This window comes from Chlorocebus sabaeus, chromosome 3, assembly GCF_047675955.1.
Source record: "Chlorocebus sabaeus isolate Y175 chromosome 3, mChlSab1.0.hap1, whole genome shotgun sequence".
NCBI classification, from domain to species: Eukaryota; Metazoa; Chordata; class Mammalia; order Primates; family Cercopithecidae; genus Chlorocebus; species Chlorocebus sabaeus.
In genome coordinates, this window is record NC_132906.1 from 38,495,626 (window position 1) to 38,520,445 (window position 24,820).

The following is a 24,820-nucleotide window of genomic DNA, read 5'->3' on the forward strand; positions in this document are numbered from 1 at the left end:
AGTGCTGTAACTCTTGCATTATCATGTGTATGTATCATATTCTGGAAAAAGTAATGTCAGAACATGAGGCAATCATGGATGTTACTGAACATGGATATTTATTATGGCATTTAAATTAATATTACACATAAAATATTAAGTGACCTTATTTCACCTGATGTATTTTAAGAGTCAACTGAGCTTGTGACAGTTTGAAATAATAGACAAAGGATCTCAGAAATACACTCAGAATTATGTAGCCTGAGGCATGCACAATTTCCTGTGGTGTCAAGTAAAATGAATATGAAGTACATCCTTAATAAGTAGAAACAAAAACTGATAGCCCTTACAAAGGGGGAACTCTCTTAAGCTATATATATATATATGAAAAATCTATCAACATAGTTCTTTTATTTAAAGGAAATTGATGGTTTAAGTAAACTGTATTTATATAGCCATCAATTCTCCTTATAAAGATCTTCCACAGGGAAATTTTTGCACCTGTGAATCGGTTCCAAGACACAGTCAGTTGACAGAGTTTATATTGATGCCTAAACCAGGCCATAGGTTGAAGGGGTTGGGAGAATACTTGTTTCCAGCTAGTAAGTTTTTATTAAGCCTCCAGAATGAATTAGCTCTATATTAGGGACTGAGATAACTATGGGCTTATGTAATATAATAAAGGATATGTGAAATATTAGATAATAACTTTTTTTTTTTTTTTTTTACTAAACTGAAAAGAGATATTTATTTGGATTGAAGTAGTCAAGGAAAGCTTTGTAAGATAGGACTGACTTGGAACCTAAAGTGTCTGGACAGATGGAAGTGGAGGAAAGAGAAAGAAAGCATTCCAGGAAGATCAATGTGTAGATGTAAGCTTAGAGGTGAGGATAAGCAAGTAGTATGTGGGGGCTACATTCATTCATTTTTGCTATGTAACAAATCATCTCCCAACATAGTGACTGAAAACAAAGGTCATTTGCCATTGTCCATTATTGTAAGACTGGATGGGTGATTCTGCTGATCTGGGCCAGGCTCTGTGGATGTCAGCTGGACTTTCTATCAGTTGGGATGCAGTTAGCTGGAAGGTCAGGCAGTGGTGGGCTGGTCTGTAGTAACTCACACGTTAGGCTCACTGGCTGGTTGTTGGTTGATTGTTGGCCAAAGTGCCTCAGCTCACCTCTGTTTATTCTCTCATCCTCCAATTGCCTGGTCTGTGCTTGTTCTCCTCACATGGTAGGGATACAAGGGAGCAAGAGCAGAAGTGTTCCAAAGTCTCTTGAGGCATCAACCTGAACCTGGCACACTATCGCTTTTTGCTGAATTCTATTAGTGAAAGCATATCACAAGGCCAGCCTGGATTCCAGCAGTAGAGACTTAAATGGGAGGAGCTGCAAAGTCACATAATAAAGGATACAGGTAAGGCTACTTTTGCAATCTTCCACATGGGCCATCTCACTGCAGTATGAAGGATATGAAAAAAATAGAGCAATTCTCTAGGAAGATTAGTTTGGCAATAGTCCACATAGATATGAGAATTCATGGAAGAGACTGAAATTAAGGAGATATCAGGGGCTGCATCAGTAAACCTGCTGAGAGGTATTAGGACCATGACAAGGATGGAGGCAGTACTGTAAGAATTTTTGTTGTTTTGTTAAAAGTAACTGCCATATAAATTGTTTCATCCCTTTGGAAATATTTGGGGGCATTTTTGAATTGATCTTAGCTCACAGTCATATGTTTCTGAATTGTGCATTTTCCTATCTGTATCTTTGGGCTGTAGCCTGTCTGGGGTCTTTGGTTGACCATGAGCACACAACATCGTGCTGACTCCCCCAAACAGTACCATATATCCAGCAAATCTGCTGGTGTGAGCACTTTGGGTACACATTCATCAGCGTTCAGCTGTTCAACAACCAAAAGATTTTTTTATGGTGTTTGCACTCTCCTGAGTGGAAACAGTTTCCCAGGAGATTTGAAAGAATATTCCAGTCTTGGTTTCTTGGATCCTGTCTACAACTTCAAGAATTCTTTTTCAAATACTGAACCTGTTATGTAACTTGTTTCATTCCTTTGTTGGTGGGACTGTCCCAACAAAATGTTATCAGCTATGAGGTGCTAGATATCATCCTGAATTAACCTTAACTCTACTTAGAGCAATAAATGATGGTGTTACTGCTTTTGGCAATTAACAGATATCACATCAGGTTAAAAAGTGGAAGTGTATTTATAAAAATCCTAAGACTTATGGAACAAGTAACTTTCACAAGAATTAAACAAAATAAAGACTGTACTGATTTTTTAAAGTATTTTATATTTCTTTAGGAAGTCTGAAGAAAAATGTAATAATGGAGTTAGGTCTTGAAGAGATCTTAAGAGGTCACTCTGAGAATACTTGTCTTAGAATAGAAAAATTAGCTAATACCAACTAAAGATTTCAGATACTCATCATACTTTCCAAATTGATTAAAAAATTTATTGCTTTAATAACTCAAAGTTCAATTGTTATTACCTACCCTGATACTCTTTTCAAATGGCCACATTGTTTTGTTCTAATGATTTAGCTTTTCCAAAGACTGTAAATCTTATATGCAAAATTTAATTGCTTCCTATGAAGGAAAGAGGAGATGATGGAAATGCCTAGTGTGGGGCTCCAGAAAAACAATGCATTTATCTCTATTTCTGTCTGTTGAGATGTTTTAAGGTTAATAATTGGGAATTGCTCATTTTAAAGCCACATTGCGTTAAAAAAAAGACACATGCTTCCTGCTGATAGGATTTTCAGACTGCCTAGGATTTATTATAATTTTGTAAGAGAAAAATCTTAATAGCTCAGTGATCAAATACATTATAAAATAATTTTAGAAAACCCAAATATTTATAATTTTTCTAATTGTTCCTTGTAAATTTCACTTTCCCCTCTTGTACAGTTATGCTATCAGGATTCAGAATTTTAAATTGCAGCTTTCATTCATTTTACAACAGTATGATGAACATTTTATCTTCCCTGGGAATTATTATTTCCAGAGGTAATAAGAACAGTCATCTGTTATATGGTCTGCATTTCTTGAGTTGTTTTCTGTGCTTTTTGTTGTCAGCTTAGCAAAATTAATTAGATTAATTCCCTAAATTCTAGAGAATATTATTAGATATCAATTAAGCATTTATAAATGGTAATTTTAGATAGTAGTTTTATAGACTAATATTAAAAGAAAGTAAACTTACCTAGATTCGTATATTTTAATGCTTAGTCTTTATCATAACCACAAATTTTATGAGTATTTTCATTGTTTTTTGTAAGAATCTAGTAAAAAGTTGTTTGTATGTGTTTTGAATAAAATTTTAGCTGACTTTCCTGTTTGTTTATCTACATTTTCAAATAGATCTAGGTACTGGTATAGCTTCCAAAAATTTTTTTAAAAATACCACACACACACATACCTAAAACAGATTGGTTGCTGATCCTAAATGCCTTGCTAGATGTCCACTTATTTTATGTTTTTATGATTTTTAAAAAGTTATTCTTCAAAATAATGTTTAAAAACCAACATACACACAGTTTAACCAGTAAGTAAAATGATATACCCTGCCCCACTACTCAGCATCCAGTCTTACTCAACAGGGATACCAACTCAGCTCTTTTTAAGTCTTTGGTAGATAAAATTTCCCAGGCTCCTTTGCAATTATTTGCAGCCAAGTTATTGAGTGTAGGCCTGTGGAATATGAGCAAAAGTGATGCAAGCCACTTCCAGGCCTATCAAAAATTTCCCTGATAGTATTCCCAATTTCCCGCTGAATGGAGGGGATTCAGGACCTAAAACAATGGGTCCTTGAATCACTGTTTGGAGGAGAGTTGGTCTCAAGAATTGCTGTTGGACTGATGCATAAATGATAAACTTATTGTGCCAAAACACAGAGATTTAGGGGTTTTTAAAATAGCAGTTAACCCAGTCTGACTAATAGACATTTCTTGATCTACTGCCTCTTTTTGTTTGTTTGTTTACTGTATATCCTCTAGTAGCTTGCCAAAAAAATAGAAAGATACATGGTAGGTAACATTTCTAAATAATTACATTTTTGAAAATGTCTTTTTAAAATTCTTACACTTAATGCAATAATTTGACTGAATTTGAAATATTGTTTTCCTCAAAATTTAGAAGACATTTCTTTAAGCTTTCAATATTGCTTTTTTCTTTCCCTTCGTTTTCTCTGTAATCTCTTTCTAGAAATCCTTTTACTCATATCTGGAACCTCTGGGCCTAATCAGCTTGTCTTATCTTTCTTGTTTTTAATCTATTTGTCTTTTGGTTCAACTTTCCTTATCTCCCTATCATCTTTAGCTCCCAACTCTTCTACAGAATTATTTCTACTGTGTTGTTTTTAATTTTCAAGAACTATTTTTATCTGCTGATTATTTCCGTTCATCTTTTTCATGGATACCATACACAATATCTTTTCTCTCCTCTCTCAAAGTGTAAGTGGTAATTTTTTTAAAAACTTTTTTTTTTCTCCTTTCTTTATGTGCTCTAGATTTAGTTTTTGTTTCTTTTTCTCACATTGGAGAATTTCCTCATCTACCTAGTGGCCCTTGGATGTTTCTTCATATTTAAGAGTGGAACTGTGAAAAGCTGACTAGTTTTTAATCAGCTTTTGTTTCTTAAATATTTGGCATCTTTTTCTAAGGGACTTACATACTGGCAGATTTTTCTATGGGTCTTCAAACAGTATTGGTGATCAGTGTATATTCAACATGCTTGGATGCCAGACTGTTTTCCCTGTAATGTTTCAGCCATTTTTATTCCACCAGAAAGAGCAAATTGTTCCTAGTATGTGACTTTTTTGCCTCTGCTATTATGCAAGAAAATTTGAAAACAGTTTCTAAAAATTTATCATCAAATTTAAAACAATGTTGTCCCAGGTTGAGTATTGCATGTCTTTAAATGTAGCCAAAAAAGAGTAGAGGTTTGCTTCATGGTGATGCTTTGTTTTAAAAAGTCTTGCCAATCATGATGGCTTCACTAATATCCCAAGAAACAAAACACATTCATGTGGAAACAAGATACAGGTAATTTTAAAATATCATAACCAGCTTCATTGCTAATATTACTAGATGTAAATTCATAGTTCACAAAGTCTTATTCATAATTTTGATTTGTTTTGACCAATTTGGAGTCAGATCTTGGAATCACCGTTTTGACTTCCCTATGTGAAGGGAGTAGTGGAAATGTTTTCACTGCTACTTTATTGTTCACTTGTATTTATATCCCTAGTATTACTTTTGATCAGTGGTTTGTTTGTAGGATCCTTTTAAGCTAATTGTTCATTTTATAAATGTTAGTTAATGCTAGATAATATAATATCCATTGAACAATATGTTATAACTGCAATATGTGGCTATAAGTTGAAATTCAATGGCAGAAAAAGTGCCACTGTCAATGCCTCCAAGTTCCAGAATGTCACACTGCCTTCAAAATTCCTTTCATATTATGCTTCTCAAGTATCCACCAGACAGAGTGGGTGAAGGTACCAGCATTGATCTCTACATTATGTTAGCGAAGTTTAATTTCCTACATGTTTTATAAAACAGTTTTTACAAAAATTGTAAGTTCTAATATTTTCTTCCTTCACTCCCATGCAATGTTTTCATGTTTGCTCTGGAGATGAGTCCACTCTAAACCATTGCTGTTCATGGTATGGTCCACGTACCAACTAAGTGAGCATCCTTCAGAAGACTCTTAGAAATGCAATATTCAGGCCCCTCCCCAAACCCACTGCATCAGAATCTGCAAAGCAAGATACCCAGGATAATCATACATACGTTAAAGTGTCAGAAACACTGAACTAGAATAAACTTCTGCCCCAGGTGGTAGCAGCTTGGATGCTGGCATTCTGAACATAGGGTCGGGGCTTGAAGATTCACCTTTCTTGTGCAGTCTTCCTTTTAATGCCCTTGCTTTCAGCTCTATGGCTCACTCTCAGCAGAGGCTCTGTCCAGTGTTTCCCAAACCACCACCTTTTCCTGGTCAATTTCTTCAGAAATGGAATTTGTATAGAGGCATCATGGTTTTTTGAACCTCAGTGCCTTCACACAGACTTTTTCTGCTTTCCTCTGCCTGGCATTTTTTCTCCTTCCTTCTCTCCTTCACATTGCCAACCCCTGTTTGTCCTTTCAAGACCCAGTTCAAGTGACAGGTCTCAGGAACATTATCTCTGGCCTGACACCCTCACCATCCCTTACCAACACAAACTCGTGAATAGCAGAAATGCCTCTTTGGGGGCACTTATATTACCCCATGTTTACCTCTATCTTTTCATAGGACTTGGTAATTGCTACCTTATCTCTATCTTCAACTAAACTTTAAGGATTTAATGGCCTTTACTTCCCCAATACTCTGCACAAGGCCTGGCACATATAGGAAGTTCTTGCTAAATATCTGTCAAATAAAAGGGTGTGTCTGGAGCCCAGTGCAGTGGCTCATACCTGTAATTGCAGCACTTTGGGAGGCCAAGGCAAGCAGATCACTTTAGGTCAAGAGTTCAAGACCAGTCTGACCAACATGGTGAGACCCCATGTCTACTAAAAATACAAAAATTAACCAGGTGTGGTGGCACACACCTATAGTCCCAGCTACTCAGGAGGCTGAGGCAGGAGAATCACTTGAATCCGGGAAATGGAGGTTGCAGTGAACCAAGATTGTGATGACACTGCATTCCAGCCTGGGCGACAGAGCCAAAAAAGACAAAAAAGAAATGTATCCGAACCAACGTGGAACAGCTCTCTTCATCTATAGTTGAAGCACAGATACCCTATAAAAGTGTCTTCATGTATGCCCCAGCAGTATGGAGAATTTATCCAGGCCTCTTTTGCTCTGGGCGGCATTTCTACCATCTCTGGTTTCTGATTTGCTATCTCATACCTGCAGTTGCTCTCTTAGCTTGAACCTTTTGGATTGAAGCCAATTAAAGGTTGGGCACAGTGGCTCACACTTGTAATCCCAGCACTTTGGGAGGCCGAGGCGGGCAGATCACGAGGTCAAGAGATTGAGACCATCCTGGCCAACATGCTGAAATCCCGTCTCTACTAAAAATACTAAGAATTGGCCAGGAGTGCTGGCAGGTGCCTGTAATCCCAGCTACTCGGGAGGCTGATGCAGGAGAATCACTTGAACCCAGGAGGCGGAGGTTGCAGTGAGCTGAGATCACATCATTGCACTCCAGCCTGGGCAAAAAGATCAAAATTCCATCTCAAAAAAAAAAAAAAAAAAAAAGTCATATGTAGAAAGCTGAAACTGGATCCCTTCCTTACACCTTACACCTTATATAAAACTTAATTGAGATGGATTAAAGACCTAAATGTTAGACCTAAAACCATAAAAACTCTGGAAGAAAACTGAGGCAATACCATTCAGGAGATAGGCATGGGCAAAGACTTCATGACTAAAACACCAAAAGCAATGGGAACAAAAGCCAAAATAGGCAAATGGGATCTAATTAAACTAAAGAGTTTCTGCACAGCAAAAGAAACTATCATCAGAGTGAACAGGCAACCTACGGAATGGGAGAAAATTTTTGCAATCTACCCACCTGACAAAGGGCTAATATCCAGAATCTACAAAGAATTTAAACAAATGTACAAGGAAAAAACCCCATCAAAAAGTGGGCAAAGGATATGAACACACACTTCTCAAAAGAAGACATTTACGCAGCCAACAGACATATGAAGAAATGCTCATCACTCGCCATCAGAGTAAATCAAAACCACAATGAGATACCATCTCACACCAGTTAGAATGGCGATCATTAAAAAGTCAGGAAACAACAGATGCTGGAGAGGATGTGGAGAAATAGGAATGCTTTTACGCTGTTGGTGGGAGTGTAAACTAGTTCCACCATTGTGGAAGACAGTGTGGTGATTCCTCAAGGATCTAGAGCTAGAAATACCATTTGACCCAGCGACCCCATTACTGTATGTATACCCAAAGGATTATAAATCTGCTATAAAGACAAATGTACACATATGTTTATTGTGGCACTATTCACAATAGCAGAGATTTGGAACCAACGCAAATGTCTATTAATGATAGACTGGATTAAGAAAATGTGGCACATATACATCATGGAATACTGTGCAGCCATAAGAGAGGATGAGTTCATGTCCTTTGCAGGGACATGGATGAAACTGAAAACCATCATTCTGAGCAAACTATCACAAGGACAGAAAACCAAACACTGCATGTTCTCACTCATAGGTGGGAATTGAAAAATGAGAACAGTTGGACACAGGATGGGGAACATCACACACGGGGGCCTGTTGTGGGGTCGGGTGGGGGAGGGATAGCATTGGGAGAAATACCTAATGTAAATGACGGGTTGATGGGTGCAGCAGGCCAACATGGCACATGTATACCTATGTAACGAGCCTGCACGTTGTGCACATGTACCCTAGAACTTAAAATATAGTAATAAAAAAGAATAAAAACCAAAAGAAATGACAATAGCAAAAAGAAGCCAGTTAAGCTGCCTACCTTTCTTTTCCACATTGACCTTATATGCTAATTCTTGACGTAATTTCAGCACCAAAGAGCATACTTTTGTCATTTTAAGGATGTAGCAGAAATGAAATCATAAATATTACCTTTCAGAACTGGCTTTTTTACTCAGCATAATTCTCTAGAGGTTCATCTAGTTATTACTAGATGAACAATAGCTTGTTCCTTTTTGTTGCTGAGTAGTAGTCTTTGGTATGAATGCACCATATGTTTGTCTCTTATCCATTGAAGGACATCCCCTCCCCTCCTCTCCTCTCCCCTCCCTTCCCCTCCCCTCTGCATAATTGTGGGAATTTATTTCTGGATTCTCTATTCTGTTCCATTGATCTATTTTCTATCCTTGCATTAAGACCACAGAGTCTTGATTAATGTAGCTACTTAATAAGTCTTAAAACAGAACTGATTCTTCCTGTTCTATTCTTTTTTTAAGATTACTTTAGCTATTCTAATTCCTTTGCCTTTTCATATGAAATTTAGACTGATCTTATGCTGTTTATCTACCAAAAACCTTGCTGAATTCCAACCTGCATATGCATTTGTGGAGAAGCAATATATTTGCTATTTTGACTCTTCCAATCCATGAACATTGTATGTCTCTTCATTTATTTATATCATTGATATCTTACATCAGCATTGTGTGGTTTTTAGTGTACAAATCATGTACATGTCTTTTTAGATTTACACCTGAATAATTTTTAAAAGCTATTGTAGAAGTATCATGTTTTTAATTTCAGTAGCCATTACTAGTATATAGAAATATAATTAATATTTACATGTAGATCTTGTATCCTCCCACATTGCTAATTTCACTTATTAGTTCTAGAAGATTTTTTTTCTTTTGTAGAATTTGAAATTGTCTTTCTTCTGTAATAAAGACCATTTTATTTCTTCTTTTCAGATCTGTATGCCTTTAATTTCCTTTTCTTGCCTTATTACACTGGCTTAAAATTCCAGTTTTATGTCAAATAAGAGTAGTAAAAGTAGACCCTTGCAATTTAACATTAAGTATAATGTTAGTTGTAGGTTTCTTTTGTAGATGCTCTTTATGAAGTTGAGTAAATTCCCCTCTATTTCTATTTTTCTGAGAGTTTTAATCATGAATGGGCATTGAATTTTGTCAAATAAGTTGGTCTGCACTGATTTATTTCATTGTGTTGTATTTTTTTCCCTTTGATTGATATAGTGGATTATGTCAAATTTATTACATTGAATGATTTTCAAATATTGAACCAGTCTTGCATCCCTGGAATAAATCTCATTTACTTATCACGTATAATTCTCTTTTGTATGTTGCTAAATTTTACTTGCTAATATTTTTTCTTAAATTTTTTTTGCATCTGTGTTCATGAGGGATATTGGTCTTCAGTTTTCTTATTCTGCACTGTCTTTGCTTGGTTTTGATATACAGAGTAATACTAGCTTCATAAAATGAACTGGGAATTCTTCTCTTCTAGATTTTGGAAGACATATAGAATAGGTGTTAATTCTTTAAATGTTCAGTAGAATTCTCCAGTAGAACCAACCATCTGGGACTGAAGAATTCTTGTTTGGTAATGTTTAAAATTATGAATTTAATTTCTTTAACATTTATAGGTCTATTTCAAATTATCTATTTCATATTGGATGGATTGTGGTAGTCTTCTCAAGGAAACTACCTTGAGAAAGGGTGAGCATCCCTCATCTGAAAATTTGTAATCTGAAATACCCCAAAATCTGAAACTTTTTGAGTACCAACTTGACACCGCAGTGAAAAATTTCATGTCTGACACCTTAGCTTTGTGATAGTTCAATGTATACAACTTTGTTTCATGCAAAAATTACTTAAAATGTTGTATAAAATTACCTTTAGGTTATGTGTATAAGGTTTATATAAAAATGAATAAATTTTGTGTTTAGTCTGGGGTCTCATCCCCAAGATATTTCATTATGTATATGCAAATCTTCCAAAATTGGAAAAAGAAAATCTGAAACCCAAGTTTCTGGTCTCAAGTATTTCAGTTAAGGTATACTCAATCCATATTCCCTTATTATCTTTTGTTATGACTGGAGAGTTTTTGGTGATATCATTTGTTTCATTTCTGATATTGGTAATTTGTCTTCTCTCTCTTTTTCTTTGTTAATAATACTATATATATATATATATATTTTTTTTTTTTTTTTTTTTTTTTTTTTTCATGCCCCAGTGGCACCTGGAACACCAGTGAAACAGAGCCGTTCACTTCCCTGGAAAGGGGGCTGAAGCCACGGAGCCAAGTGGTCTGGCTCAGCGGGTCCCAACCCCACGGAGCCCAGCAAGCTAAGATCCACTGGCTTGAAATTCTCGCTGCCAGCACAGCAGTCTGGGGTCGACCTGGGACCCTGGAGCTTGGTGTAGGGAGGGGCGTCCGCCATTGCTGAGACTTGAGTACGTGGTTTTACCCTTGCGGTGTAAAGGTTTGTCAATGTTCTTGATCTTTCCAAAGAAGCAGCTCTTTGTTCTGTTGATTTTCTATGTTGTTTTTCTGTTTTTAATTCCATTGACTTCTGCTTTTTATCATTTCCTTTCTTCCACCTGTTTTGGGTTTATTCTGTTCTTCTTTTATCAGGTCGATGAGATGGAATGTTAGAGTATTGATTTGAGAATTTTCTCTTTTTTCACTTGTGCGTTTAGTGTTATAGATTTCCCTCTCATCACTGCTTTAGCTGTGCCACACAAATTTTGGCATGGTCTTTTTTCATTTTTATTCAGTCCAGTATATTTTGTGATTTTTTTTTTTTTTTTTTTTTTTTTGAGACAGAGTCTCGCTCTGTCGCCCGGGTTGGAGTGCAGTGGCCGGATCTCAGCTCACTGCAAGCTCCGCCTCCCGGGTTTACGCCATTCTCCTGCCTCAGCCTCCCGAGTAGCTGGGACTACAGGCGCCCGCCACCTCGCCCAGCTAGTTTTTTGTATTTTTTTTTTTTAGTAGAGACGGGGTTTCACCATGTTGCCAGGATGGTCTCGATCTCCTGACCTCGTGATCCGCCCGTCTCGGCCTCCCAAAGTGCTGGGATTACAGGCTTGAGCCACCGCGCCCGGCCATTTTGTGATTTCTTAATGCTTCTGACTTTTATGATTTCTGATGGGCAATCTACTGTCATTTGAATTATTTTTCCCCCATTGGTGAGGTGTCATTTTTTCCTAGCTGCTTTCAAGATATTTTCTTTGTCTGTAGTTTTCAGAAGCTTAATCTTTTAATGTGTCTTTATCGTGCATTTCTTTGGGTTTTATCCTGTCTGGGCTTTCCCCAGCCTTTTGAATCTATAGACTTACATTTTCTGCCAAATTTGGGCAGTATTTACTCATTATGTCTTCGAGTACTTTTTAAAGTATAAATTATTACTTTTTAAAGTACTTAGAGAAATCTTATTTTTCTTCTCCTCCAGAACTGGGATGACACAAATGTGAGATCTTTTGTTACAGTTCACCATGTCTTTCAGGCTCTTTTCATTTTATTTTTTAGTTTGTTTTCTCTCTGTTGTTTAGATTGGGTAATTTCTTTTATTTGTTTATTTATTTATTTATTTATTGGTTTTGAGATGGAGTCTCGCTCTGTTGCCCAGGCTGGAGTGCAGTGGCGTGATCTCTGCTCACTGCAACCTCTGCCTCCTGGGTTCAAGCGATTCTCCTGCCTCAGCTTCCCGAGCAGCTGGGATTACAGGTGCCTGCTGCCATGCCCGGCTAATTTTTTGTATTTTTAGTAGAGACGGGATTTCACCATGTTGGTCAGGCTGGTCTCAAACTCCTGAGCCCGTGGTCCACCCGCCTTGGCCTCCCAAAGTGCTGGGATTACAGGCGTGAGCCACTGTACCCGACCAGATTAGGTAATTTCTTTTGCTCTGTCTTCCAGTTCACCGATTCTTTCTTTTTCTCCATTCTACTATTGTACTCATTTTATTTCAGTTATTATATTTTTACGTTATAAAGTTCCCCTTTGGTTCCTTTTTACATTTTCTATTTCTTTTCTGGAACTTTCTATTTTTCATTTATTTCGAATGAAACTTTATACTGTTTCATTGAAGTGTTTATACTGTTCATTGAAGTGTTTTTATGATGGCTACTTTAATATCTTTGTCAGGTAATATTTAACATCTCTGTCATCTCACTGTTGGCATTATTGTTAGTGTTTTTAATTCAGTTTAAGGTCTTATTTTTGTTTTTCATTTTTTTATGCAATGAGCTCTTCTACTGTCACCTAGACTGGAGTGCAGTGGTACAATCATGGCTCACTGTAGCCTCAATCACCGGGCTCAAGCTATCCTCTTGTGTCAGCCTCCCAAGTAGCTAGGACTACAGGTGCATGCCACCACACCTAATTTTTTTATTTTTATTTTTTGTAGAGATAGGTTCTTGCTACGTTGCTCAGGTCTTTGTGTTATGATGAGTGATTTTCAAATAAAATCTTAACCTTTTTCTGTTTTCTAAATGAGACTCTGGATCTTATCTAAGCATTTTACTTTAACTATCTTTCTCTATCAGGAAAAGGGAAGGGAATCTCTTTGTTACTGCCAGGTGGAGGTAGAAGTCAAAGTTTCCCACCACCCTCATTTGACACCTGGGGAAAAGAGGTGCTTCACATTACTGCTGAAACTGTGGGACTTATGGATCCCCCTGTGGTCCCTATTGACACTGCAGTGGAGATGGCCTTATTGTTACTAGTTAATGGTGAAAGCCCCCACTATCCTCTGGGCCTCTTCTGGTACCATTCCAGCAGGGACAGGGAGTGGTGCCTCATTACCACTGAATGGGGGTGGAACTACAGACTTTCAAATGGTTTCCAGTGTTACTATGAGGAGAGGGGATTTATAACCAGTCAGCAGGAATGGATGTCCTGGCTTGTTACTTGGCCTTCTCAAACAGCCCTCTGGTGGGGGTTTTGGGGCACCTAGCTATAGTGATGTGTGATTGAAAGTCTCAGCTCCTAAATCAGCCTTTGCAGGCACGAGTGAGGTTGGGACCACAGTCTTAACTGTGGTGCTTCGCTCTTATTGTCTAAAAGCTTTCTGCCTTGCTAGACTGTCTTTTTTCTGTCTTTGGCTAGAGAGAGCAGGGTTTTTTGTGGCTTTTTTGTTTGTTTGAGCCCACTGGCATTCCAATATTATCGGCTGCTTCAGCTGTAAGTCTGGGATATATGAGGCTAAAAGAAAATTTAGGAAACTCATCTCCATTTCTTTTCCCATGTCCCAAAATCTCTTGTTTGTCTGTCTTTTCTCTACCTTTCAGTGTCTTCTTGTATTTGTTTTATGTGTAATTCTCAGGGTTTTAAAGTTGTGTTTAACAGGACAAACAGGAAAAATACATCTAGTCTATTTTCCCAGAAGCAAAATTCAACACATTCCATTTTAAGATGAGGAAACTAAGACCTTGGGTAAGGATCTGCAGCTACTAGTGGCATAACAGAATTACTACTTTTTCAGCACTTCATTTAGTGCTCTCACCATTGTAACAGTGAAATTTGGGTATCTTCTTGATACTGAAAGGATGTGTACCTGTGATGATGTAACAAGAGACAATGTCATAAGAACACTTTAGGGGCTGCCACTGACTCCTAGCAACTCTTTTTCTTTACTCTGTGAAGCAATGTCATTCATCTGGGGTAATACCCAAGGTTTGTTGCCTGACACCAAGGAAATCAAGGACATCGACACACCATAGTGAGGTCAAGAGTGGAAGTTTAATAGGCAAAAGAAAGAACTCTCTGTGCAGAGCGGGGTCCTGGAGAAAAATGGGTTGCCAGTTCCCGGATGAAATGCATGGAGTTTTATAGATGAGCTTGAGGAGGCAGTGTCTAATTTACATAGAGCCCAAAAGATTAGTCAGACCAGGTGTGCCATTTACATAGCACATAAAGAAGCTGGCTGCTCCACCCTAATCTTTTATTATGCAGGTGGCTTCTCTGCCTGGTTGGTGCCATGTTGCCTGTTCCTTTACTGTACAGGTGGTTGACAAAAGGAAAGATGGAGCCTCCATGTTGAACATGCCTGGCCCCCAGGTAGCCTTTTCCTATTGACACAGCTGCTGCCATTCACTCGTGCAAGCTTCCAGCTTGTTTATCTGTGTCTGCAGCTCAATTTTACAGCTGTTCTTTGTTAGAAAAGAAAATATTTGGGGGCTGCTTTTTGTTAAAAGAGAAGCCTTACCGAGGACTCTCTTACCCTAACTGCCTAAATAATTTCTTTTTACTTCGTGTATCATCTGTACTCTTTAAGAACCTCTGCACAATTTCAGCAGCCTCACCATGTTGCCTGTCTCCAATGATGGGTCCAGAGTTTCCATATATGAGCAGTTTGGAGGCAGGAATGTGAATTTAAGGGAGGGCTGTAGACTTATAGCTATAGCCTAGCAAATGTTCTGTTTTTACTTAATTATGTATTTATAAGAGGTAGAATGGGAGATGGCTGATGGAAATAGGAAGTGTTAAATTGCCTCAAGTCATCCAACCACCTGCCTTATGTATTTTTAAAATTTTATTTTATTATGGTGAGAACACTTAATATGAAATCACCCTCTTAAAGTTTTAAGATGTATAATACAGTATTGTTGACTATAAGTACAATGTTATGCAGCAAATTTCTAAAAATTCATCTTGCTTAACTGAAACGTTGTTTGTTGATTACTAATTTTCCATTCCCCTCTTCCCCTAGTCCCTGGAAACCACTGTTATACTCTTTGATTCTATGAATTTAACTATTTTAGATGCCTCATATAAGTGGAATCATGCAGTATTTGTTTTTTTGTGCCCGAAATATTTCACTTAACATAACGTCTTCCAGGTTCATTGATGTTGTTGCAAGTGACAGGATATCCTTCTTTTTAAAGGCCAAATAATACTCCGTTGTATGTATATACCACATTTTCTTCATTCAGACAGATTTGTTTTCACATCTTGGCTGTTGTAAATAGTGTGTCAATTAACATGGAAGTACTAATAGATCTTTGAGATCCTGATTTCAGTTATTTGGGACAAATGTTTCAATGTGAAATTGCTAGATGATATAATAAATGTGTTTTTAATTTTTTGAGGGACATCCATAGTGTTTTCCATTGCAGTTGTAGCATTCTGCATTCCCAACAACAGTATGCAAGGGTTTCAACTTCCCCACATCCTTACCAACTCGTCTGCATTTTCCAATCTATATGGAACTACAAAAGACTAATCAATCTTGAGAAAGACTGAAAGAAAAACTAAATCAATCTTGAGAAAGAGGAACCAAGTTGGAGTCTTCACACTTTCTCATTTTAAATATATTACAAAGCTAAAGTAATCAAAACAGTATAGTACTAATGTAAAAGCAGACATATAAAGCAATGGAACAAAATAGAGACTCCAGAAATAAATCCATATATATATGGTCAACTCTTCTTTGAAAAGGGTACCAAGAAGACACAGAAGGGAAAGAATAGTCTCTTTGAGACTAGTAAATGTTGTGGGAAAACAAGATATCTGCATGCAAAACAATGAAATAGGACCTTTATTTTATGCCATCCACAAAAATCAATGGAAATGGATTAAAGACTTAAGTGTAAGACCCGAAGCTGTAAAACTCCTAGAAGGACACATAGGAGAAAAGCTTCTTGACATTGGTCTTAGCAATGCTTTAATGGAAATTATAGGCTGAATGTTTGTATTCCCAAATTTGTATGTTGAGACCTAATACCCCCATGTGAGAGTCTTTGGAGATGGGGCTTTTGGGAGGTGATTAGGTCATAAAGATGGAGCTCTCCTGATTGGGAATAGTGCCCCTATGAAAGAGACCAGAAAGAGCTCTTACCCCTGTTGGTGAAGTGGAACACATGGAAGTAACAGTGGAAGATGGCCATGTATGAGGAAGTGGACTCTACTAGATATTGAATCTGCTGGTGCCTTCATGTAAGACTTCCTAATCTCCAGAACTGTTGGAAATAAATTACTGTGGTTTATAAGTGACTCAGACTGTAGGTTTTTGTTTGTTTGTTTTTTGAGACAGAATCTTGCTCTGTCACCAGGCTGGAGTGCAGTGGCGCCATCTCTGCTCACTGCAACCTCTGCCTCCTGTGTTCAAGCAATTCTCCTGCCTCAGCCTCCCTAGTAGCTGGGACTACGGGCACATACCACCATGCCAAGCTAATTTTTGTATTTTTAGTAGAGACGGGGTTTCACAATGTTGGCCAGGATGGTCTTGATCTCTTGACCTCGTGTTCCACCTGCCTCGGCCGCCCGAAGTGCTGGGATTACAGGCACAAGCCACCATGCCCAGCTTGTCGTATTTTATTATAGCAGTCTGAGCAGACTAAGACAATGGATAGGACACCAAAAAGCAAAGGTAACAAAAACAAAAATAAACAAGTAGGACTACATGGAACTAAAAAGCTTCTGCACAGCAAAGGAATCAACAGAGTGAAAAGCCAACTGATAGAATGGGAGAAAATAATTGCAAACCATGTATCTGACAAGGGGCTAATCTCCAAAATATTAAGAAACTCCTACAACTTAGTAGCAAAGAAACTAATAACAGGATTAAAAAATTGGTTAAGGACTTGAATAGACATTTCTCCAAAGAGTACATACAAATGTCCAAAAGGCATATGAAAAAATGCTCCTCATCACTAATCAAGAAGTGCAAATCAAAACCTCAGTGAGATATCACTTGTTTTAAGCTATAATTATAAAAATATGCTGATATGATAGCCTTTGTTAGTTTTAAGGAGGAAGATGGGATATTTAGTTTAACATAAACTGGAGCTTATGTTTGACATCTGAAGATTAAAGAACACCTTAATGAGTAAATTTGCTTATTTTGCCCCTACTATTGGCATCAGGTACACATCTATATCCACATAAAAGCAGAATCTGTCACTTCTGAGTTCCGCTTATCCTTGTATAAGTCTCAAGTATCAAAATTGATTTTTTAAAATGTTAATTTGAAAAACAGCAGAGGTAAGATTGAAGGATGCTTGCTCTTAGAAAAGGATTATTTATTAAGGGAAAGACTTGTCTTTTGAAAATTATTATCATAATTATCACTAAGAACCCAATTCTATATTTCTTGTTAAGGCAAAATCCCTATTAGGCTAACGCGAGAAGGATGTTGATTCTAGTGGGATATCTGTCTGAGTGGGGCTAAGTAATCAGCTTTGAAATGTCACTCAGAGGGAATTAGTAGTGCAGAGGCTATTTTCTGGCAGATCTCAATACACTTTTTTTTTTTGAAATTGTCAAGGATTTGACATTGGCCTTGCATAGGTTATTATTCTGTATAACCCCAGAAGCAATATTTAGGTCTTGAAAAATTATATCAGAACAAAGAAAATAGCATTGAAGTCCAAGGAACCACATCAACTCATTGACTATGTTGAGAGTCATTGAATCATGTCCTCTTAAAGTCATTTGGTCCCAGCCCACACTGGTGAGTAATTCTCTTCTGCAGTCACCTTGCTATGATATTTTTCCATCTCATGCCAGGAAAATTGGAGACCTGTAATGACAGCCCATGTCAGTCTCTGTGTGCTGACTTCCTCTGTGTGCTTGTAGGCCTTGACTCTATTCCTTAGGGCCATGCAAAGGTTTTGTGAGTAAATAATGAGAATGCAGTTTAGCTTAAGTCATTTAAAAACATTAAAAACCTTAATACAATAGGCACTTGACATTTTGAAAGGTTACATGACAAAACTTTTAATATTCTCCAGACATGAAAATATTGCTATAGAACATAATTTCTTCCCTAAAGTGTATCAAGTTCTCAAGTAGCAAACTTTGGCCACCCACCACTGAGTTTCCAGATGCTAAGAAGTTGACTAGTTTGATTCACTCCCTAAGAATTTGGTAAAACACTTTATCGCTGTAATTGCCACAGCTTCTTCATTTCTTCATTCCTTTACTCATTCTATAGAAATGTTTGAAGGCCTATTGTGTGACAGCTACTGTACTAAGCCCTGGGTACTTTAGGGAATAAAACAAATTTAATCCTTGCCCTTAGAGTGTTAACAGTCTAGAAAGAGTATCAAAACAAGAACAGAATAGACAAGTAAATAAATATAAATTATACTAAGTGCATTAAAGGAAACAAACACATAATACATGGTGTTACATATTGCAGAGGAAGACCTCTATTTTTATTTATTTATTTAGAGATGAGGATCTCACTATATTGTCCAGGCTACAGTGCAGTGGCTATTCACAGGCACAGTCATCACGTGATATAGCTCAGCTCTCCTGGACTCAAGCAATCCTACTGCCTCCGCCTCCTGAGTAGCCGGACTACAGGCATGTGCCACTGTAATGCCTAAGGTTCTTGCCTAGCCATGCCAAAGAATTGGTGTGGTGGCTGATCATGGCGAGTGATAGAGACACGGACTGAGGAGAGTGGGGCTAAGGGAAGAGGGCCTGAGTATGGGGGCAATTGTGGGCCTCTGTCATTTGGGCAAAGCTTGCAGGTTTGGCACAGGGCAGTATTGTCACAAAGGGCAAAGAAAGCCTGTACATAAGGAACTTCACTCCATTTACCTTCCTGTTTACAGAAAAGATCAGTTGTAGAATGGTGTTATAATTAATACTTCCCTCAGGGGGCAAGATTCTCCATTCTGTAAGGGGTACTGTGGCCAGGCATTGGTACAGAAGAAAATCAGCTACTTCTTTTTAAAGTTTCAGGGTTGAATTTGTCCCAGTTATTCAGGATACATCTTAAGGGAGTGTCTGGTTTTGAAGGTGTGGTGCCCATCCGGAATTTTAAACACAGGGATGCCCGCAGCCCTGGTTAGTCCTGGGACTCATCTTCCCTTAGGGCATCCCTTAAGGGTCTGGCCCAGTTGTGCTCAAAGCTCATGGCCACTTTTCCTGAGCTCTGTATCTACTGGATTTAACCATGGTTACCGGCAGGATGGAAACTTCCCTTGCCCCTGCCATGCGCCCATTGACCACTAAATGGGGCACAAGGACTGTTGGATTTATTGTGGTCCTTCTGCCAATGCATGCTACCTGTTCCAGGATGGCAAGGCCTGGGTCGGGGGCACCAATGATGCTTGCATGCTAAGGCCCAATTTTCGTGGGCCTGGCCTTAAAACTGTTTTCAAGGAGAAATCTCTGAATTAGCGACAGGAGGCTTAGTAAGCTTAAAGGGGGTGGTGGATGTCCTCTAGGCCAGGGCCAAGAGAACAGCTGCTGTACTTTAGCCTTCTGTCCCCACTTGCCATCAAAGGAGTAAGTCCCTCTCTCAAGGCAGTACCAGCATCCTGTGTCCCAACTGACTGTATTTTCTTCCATCCAATACCAATTATTGAATGGTTGAAACAACAAATCAATGGCTCTAAGACCTGTGCCTCTGTACCACAGATTGTACTTGAGAGGCACCAAGGAAGGGGAAAGTTTATCTGGGGAGCAATGGAGGAAATGCCTAAGGCTTCTATCCACATGAAAATTACAGACCTCTTTAAATTGTCCTGATGTGGGGAACCATACACTATGGTGGGGAACTGGCCCTGCAAAATAGCCATCAAATGGCGACACCTGCCTAAACCCTGGAGGGAACTATGAACAGGGATCTTCTGGGCACCACCCCAAGAATTTAAGACTTCTAAATAGGGAATCTTGATCCTGCCTAGCGGGAATAAGCTTGCTTATGAGATGAAGAAAAAAGTCTAACTGGTGGACATTAGGACCCAGGAGGCAGGAGTCAGAAGATGTGGCTGTCTTATGCTTAGCAGCACGTGCTGGGGGAGCCTCTGGCGGGGCCATGGTCTCAACCAGGATATCTGGGAGACTAAGACATCTGCTGAGCACTCCCGGGTGTACTTTGGGAGCACAACAGAAAGCAAAAGAGTTGTAACTGGTTCCAGGCCAACCGACGCTCCCAACCCCAAAGGGTTGGGGATTGTTAGAGAGCCGTTTTCCAGACAGCCTGACACCTGTGTCTTTAGTCAGGTGGCTGCACTAATCGCCTTTAAGCGGCCAACAGGTGCCCGGTTTAGCCTCTGAATTCTAAGGAAGGACAGGACAGAATAGCGAGCGGAAGAGGTCCGATCATACTCGCCACGTGATGATCTAGATGCCTTTCCTGGAGACTCTTGGCTGGCTTGCCAAAATGTAACACTTAAGGTTCTTGCCTAGCCTTGCCAAAGAATTGGTGTGGCAGCTGACTGCGGTGAATGATAGAGACAAGGACCCATAAAGAGAAAAGTTGTAGACTTTATTGAGCAGAATGAAAGTACAAAGCTTCCACAGCATGGAAGGGGTCCTGAACAGGTAGCCAGAGTTAGATTATACAATTGCCTTTTAAACTCTTTAAGGTGGGAAATACATGCAGTGGGAAGATATTACCAGAGGTAGAAACAAAGACAACCATTTGTGACATGTCTTAGATCTTGAGGAAAACCGGAACTGCAACTTACGTTTTATCTATTTTATGACCTTGCAGTGGCATGGCAAAGGAGACAGCATCATACAGGACTTTACAAAGTATGTTCACAAGGAATTGGGATTGGGAGTATAGATAAGGTCCGCTGGTCACAGAAAAATGGGCAGTTAACATTCTTTTTACTTTAGTTTCGGGGAGGGGGGTGGGGAAGGGAGAGAGGGAGAGAAGGACACAGGGAAACTTAACAGCAAAATTTTCACTGTTTATAGCTTTCTTGGGGAAGAAAACACATGCACAAATCCTGGTGTTAGGAATAGTTTAAGCATCTATCTTAAATATTATCCATCCAGGACCAAAGTAAGTCCTGATGCAGGAAATGAGTGAGTTTATTGTATAACTTCACAGCTTTCTGAGCCCCTACTCGACCCAGGAAGCCCAGCTGGCCCTTTCTCTCACCACTGCACTGGGCTGTAGAGGAAGGCAATAGAGGAACAGCGTATGTAAAGTTCCTGAGAATGGAAAAAGCATGGGGCATTTGAGGATTGAAAGAGGTCAGTGTGGCTGCAGAGTAGTGAGAAAGGGGAAGGGGCCAGGAGATTGTTGAGTTTTGTCAGACAGGAAAGAGCCAACTCATGTGGAGGTCTTTGTAGACCATGGTAAGGAGTTTGGATTTTATTCTTAAGCAGTAGGAAGCCAGTGAATGGGTTTTAATAGAAAAGTGACATGTTTACAGATCATGGCAATCCAGAGTAGCCATTTTGCAGTAGGGTATAGAATTTGCTTGTTAACTTGAAGGAAAGGCAGCCAGTAGCAATCTGTGACATAAGAAGATGACTGTAGTTGTTGTGGAGAAAACTAGTTGCTGGAGTTATGTCAGTACCCAGTAGAGAAGCCTGCAAAATAGTCAATGTGAGATGGTGGCTTAGACTAGAGTGGCAGTGGTGGAAGTGAAGAACAGTGGAAGGATTCGATGTACATTTTCAATGTAGAAATGACAGAGATATTGTGTTGATACGGTGTAACCAGAATGAGTGTCATTGCTAAAGTGGAGGAGTTTAGGGAGATAGAAGTGGTGGGCTGCCTTGACTATGTGGTTTGGGACTGCCTTGTTGCTTTTGAGATGCTGGGAGACATCTGAAAGGAGATAGCTAACAGGAACCTGCAAACCCAAACTCTGAGGAGAGGTTCTGGGTGTAAATTTGGTATTTGAGAGCATATAAATGGAATTTAAAGTCATGGGAACTGAAGAGATCCCCTAGAAAGAGGGCAATAAGGAAGAAAAGAGGGCTCAGGACTATATCCTAGGGAAAGGCAACAATTAGAAGTCAAAAGGAGATGGGATCCACAAGGAATGTTTGGCAAAGAGATAGAAGGAAACCCAAGAGAGGATGGTGTCAATTAAGGAAAGAGTTAAGGGAAGAAGGGGAGAAAGATAAAGTGTCTACTGTATTGAATACTGGTAAGGAAGAGACTGGTTCCTGATTTCAAAGAGCGTAAACATCAAATCAAATTTAGAAGTATTTATCATACTTATTTCATGTGTATTACACCTACTATCGTGTTTCTCCTGCAGGAGTGATGACTACTATCTGATTCAAGAGCACTGTCAAATCTCATACTTAACAAAAATACTTTAATCTTTTTTTCTTTATAAATTTTGATTCTCCCTGAATTCCCTGGATAATTTCCACAAGTCTCTTCATTTTGCTAACATATGCAGAATCTATAATCTTCAAAAGTCTCCACTTTTCAAATGCAAAACTATTTTAGATGCAGTTTATTGTCTTTTGAAAATTATCCATGTTCATTTAAAAACAGATTAGCTCTTCACCTTCAATGTATTTGAATTGTCACGTTACAGGAGACTTGGAATATTAAGCTTATCAGAAAGTTAGGACAAGTTTTCCCTAGAGGGTGGAGAGTAGTTTTAAATTCGAAGTGGAAAAAAGTTCCATATCTTAAAATAGAAGCAAATTTTTTCTCTGTTTCACATTCTCTCAAGATATCCGCAATCCTTTTTAAACTCTCTATTTATTATTAAATACAAGCAATTTAGCTGCTTTGTAAGGTTATGCAAATAACTCATCCAGAATTAGCATTTAACATGCAGTTCTTATATCCACACAAATGTTTTGTATAAAGTTGTTTTAAAAAGATTCGAATCTTTATAATTAGGAAGGGAAAATATATTAATAGGAATAAAGGGATACTCTGCTAATCTCCCATATGTAAATTAGCTTATAATTTCCATCATTTACTTTAGAAGCAACAGAACAATGGAACTTTTATTCTTCAATATTGCTGTCTCTCTCCTTCTCCAGCCAGAAAGTCTGTGCTTATACATGTATATCTAAAGAAAAATAACTAGGAATGTTAAATATTTTAGTTTTGTGGGAGAGAGATGATTGGGTAACTTGTGAGTGGGATTGAAGTTGATACTCTGTGTTTCGGCAGCCTAAGGGATAAAATGCAGTGTAGACCCTCTTGGGTTCTCGTTTCAACTGCTTGCATTTGCTTTTGTTCTTTGTTATTGGGGCTGGATTCACTCCTGCCTACCTGGAACCTTCCTCCACAGCTTCTCACTCCTTCCGCAATCTTTGCACAGAGGACATTCTCATAGAATATATGACAAAACTGGTCATTTCCTTGAAGTGCTTTCTCTTTGCTTTAGTCTTTAGCTTGGTCTTTGGAAAAGAAGATCATGCAAACTGCAGATAGACGTTGGTTAACAGCATAGGCTAGGTTCTTCCATCTCACTTGTCTTCTGGAGCTTGGCTTGTATCTTCCAAGATGCCAGAAATCAACTGTCCTGGGAGTTTGGTATAAGTAGGTAAACTGGAAGTAGGATTATGAAGGATTCAAAACCAAGTCAGACAAAGAACTGTTGAAAGGATTAAGTTGTTGACCCTGGAAGTGGAAAGGGTAGCTCTGAAGAGACTTTAAACAGAAAGTAGGGGCTGAGGCCAGGCACGGTGGCTCACGCCTATAATCCCAGCACTTTGGGATACCAAGCCGGGTGGATCACTTGAGATCCGGAGTTTGAGAACAGCCTGGTCAACATGGTGAAACCTTGTCTCTACTGAAAATACAAAATTAGCTGGGCATGGTGATGGGGCCTGTATCCCAGCTATTCGGGAGGCTGAGGCAGGAGAATCACTTGAATCTGGGAGGCGGAGGTTGCAGTGAGCCGAGATAGTGCCACTCGACTCCAGCCTGGATAACAGAGTGAGACTCTGTCTCAAAAAAACAAAATAAAATAAATAGAAAGTGGGTTTAAATATGTGCCTTGTGGTTGCCAAGTGGTAGAACTAGGAAAATGGGTGGAACGTATAAGGGATGCATGTTTCTCCTTCAACAAACATTGAAGAAACTGCCAGGTATCGGTTAGAGCTCTGGGAAACTAGATTCAAGATGGAAATCAGCATTTATTCACTTAAAGGAAGTTACTGTCCAGTGGGAAAGACATGCAAGCAAACAATTATAATAGATCATGATAAATGCAAACAATATGCATTGTATTCGGTGAGAGAATAGAAGAGGGCAGCCTATACCTGCATTGGGGGCAGATCTGCTTGGACTATCTGCTTGCGGGTGCCAAGGGCAGCTCCTCCATCCTCACTGATTCCACTTCATTCAAAATTCCATTATCTTTCATCTGAGTTTCTGCAACTGTCTCAAGCTGGTCTTCCTGACTTCAGCTTTGCTGCTTCAATTCTTTCATCCACATTGCAGACAAAGTAGTATTTCCAAAAAGGAAAACTGATTCCCCCACTAAAAGCCTTCAATAACTTTTGATTACCACAAAAACAAAATCCAAATGCTTAAGGGCCCCTGCTTCAATGTCTAACCTTTTCTTGCTCCGCACGTTTAAGCTCTATTTACAAAGAACTACTTGTCACTTTCGTAAGAGTCACCATTTCTTCCTAACTCCTGGGCTTCTGCACATG

General features: G+C 38.7%; 1 long non-coding RNA gene across 1 annotated transcript in view; it reads right to left on the reverse strand.

Annotated features, from left to right (window-relative positions):
• Positions 1-20,695, reverse strand: part of LOC140711455 (uncharacterized) — a 46,141-nt gene extending 25,446 nt beyond the window's left edge. Inside the window, exon 1 of the long non-coding RNA XR_012092670.1 lies at positions 20,550-20,695. This is a non-coding gene — a long non-coding RNA (uncharacterized lncRNA). The remainder of the gene's footprint in view (positions 1-20,549) is intronic.
• Between the last annotated feature and the right edge of the window lie 4,125 nt (positions 20,696-24,820).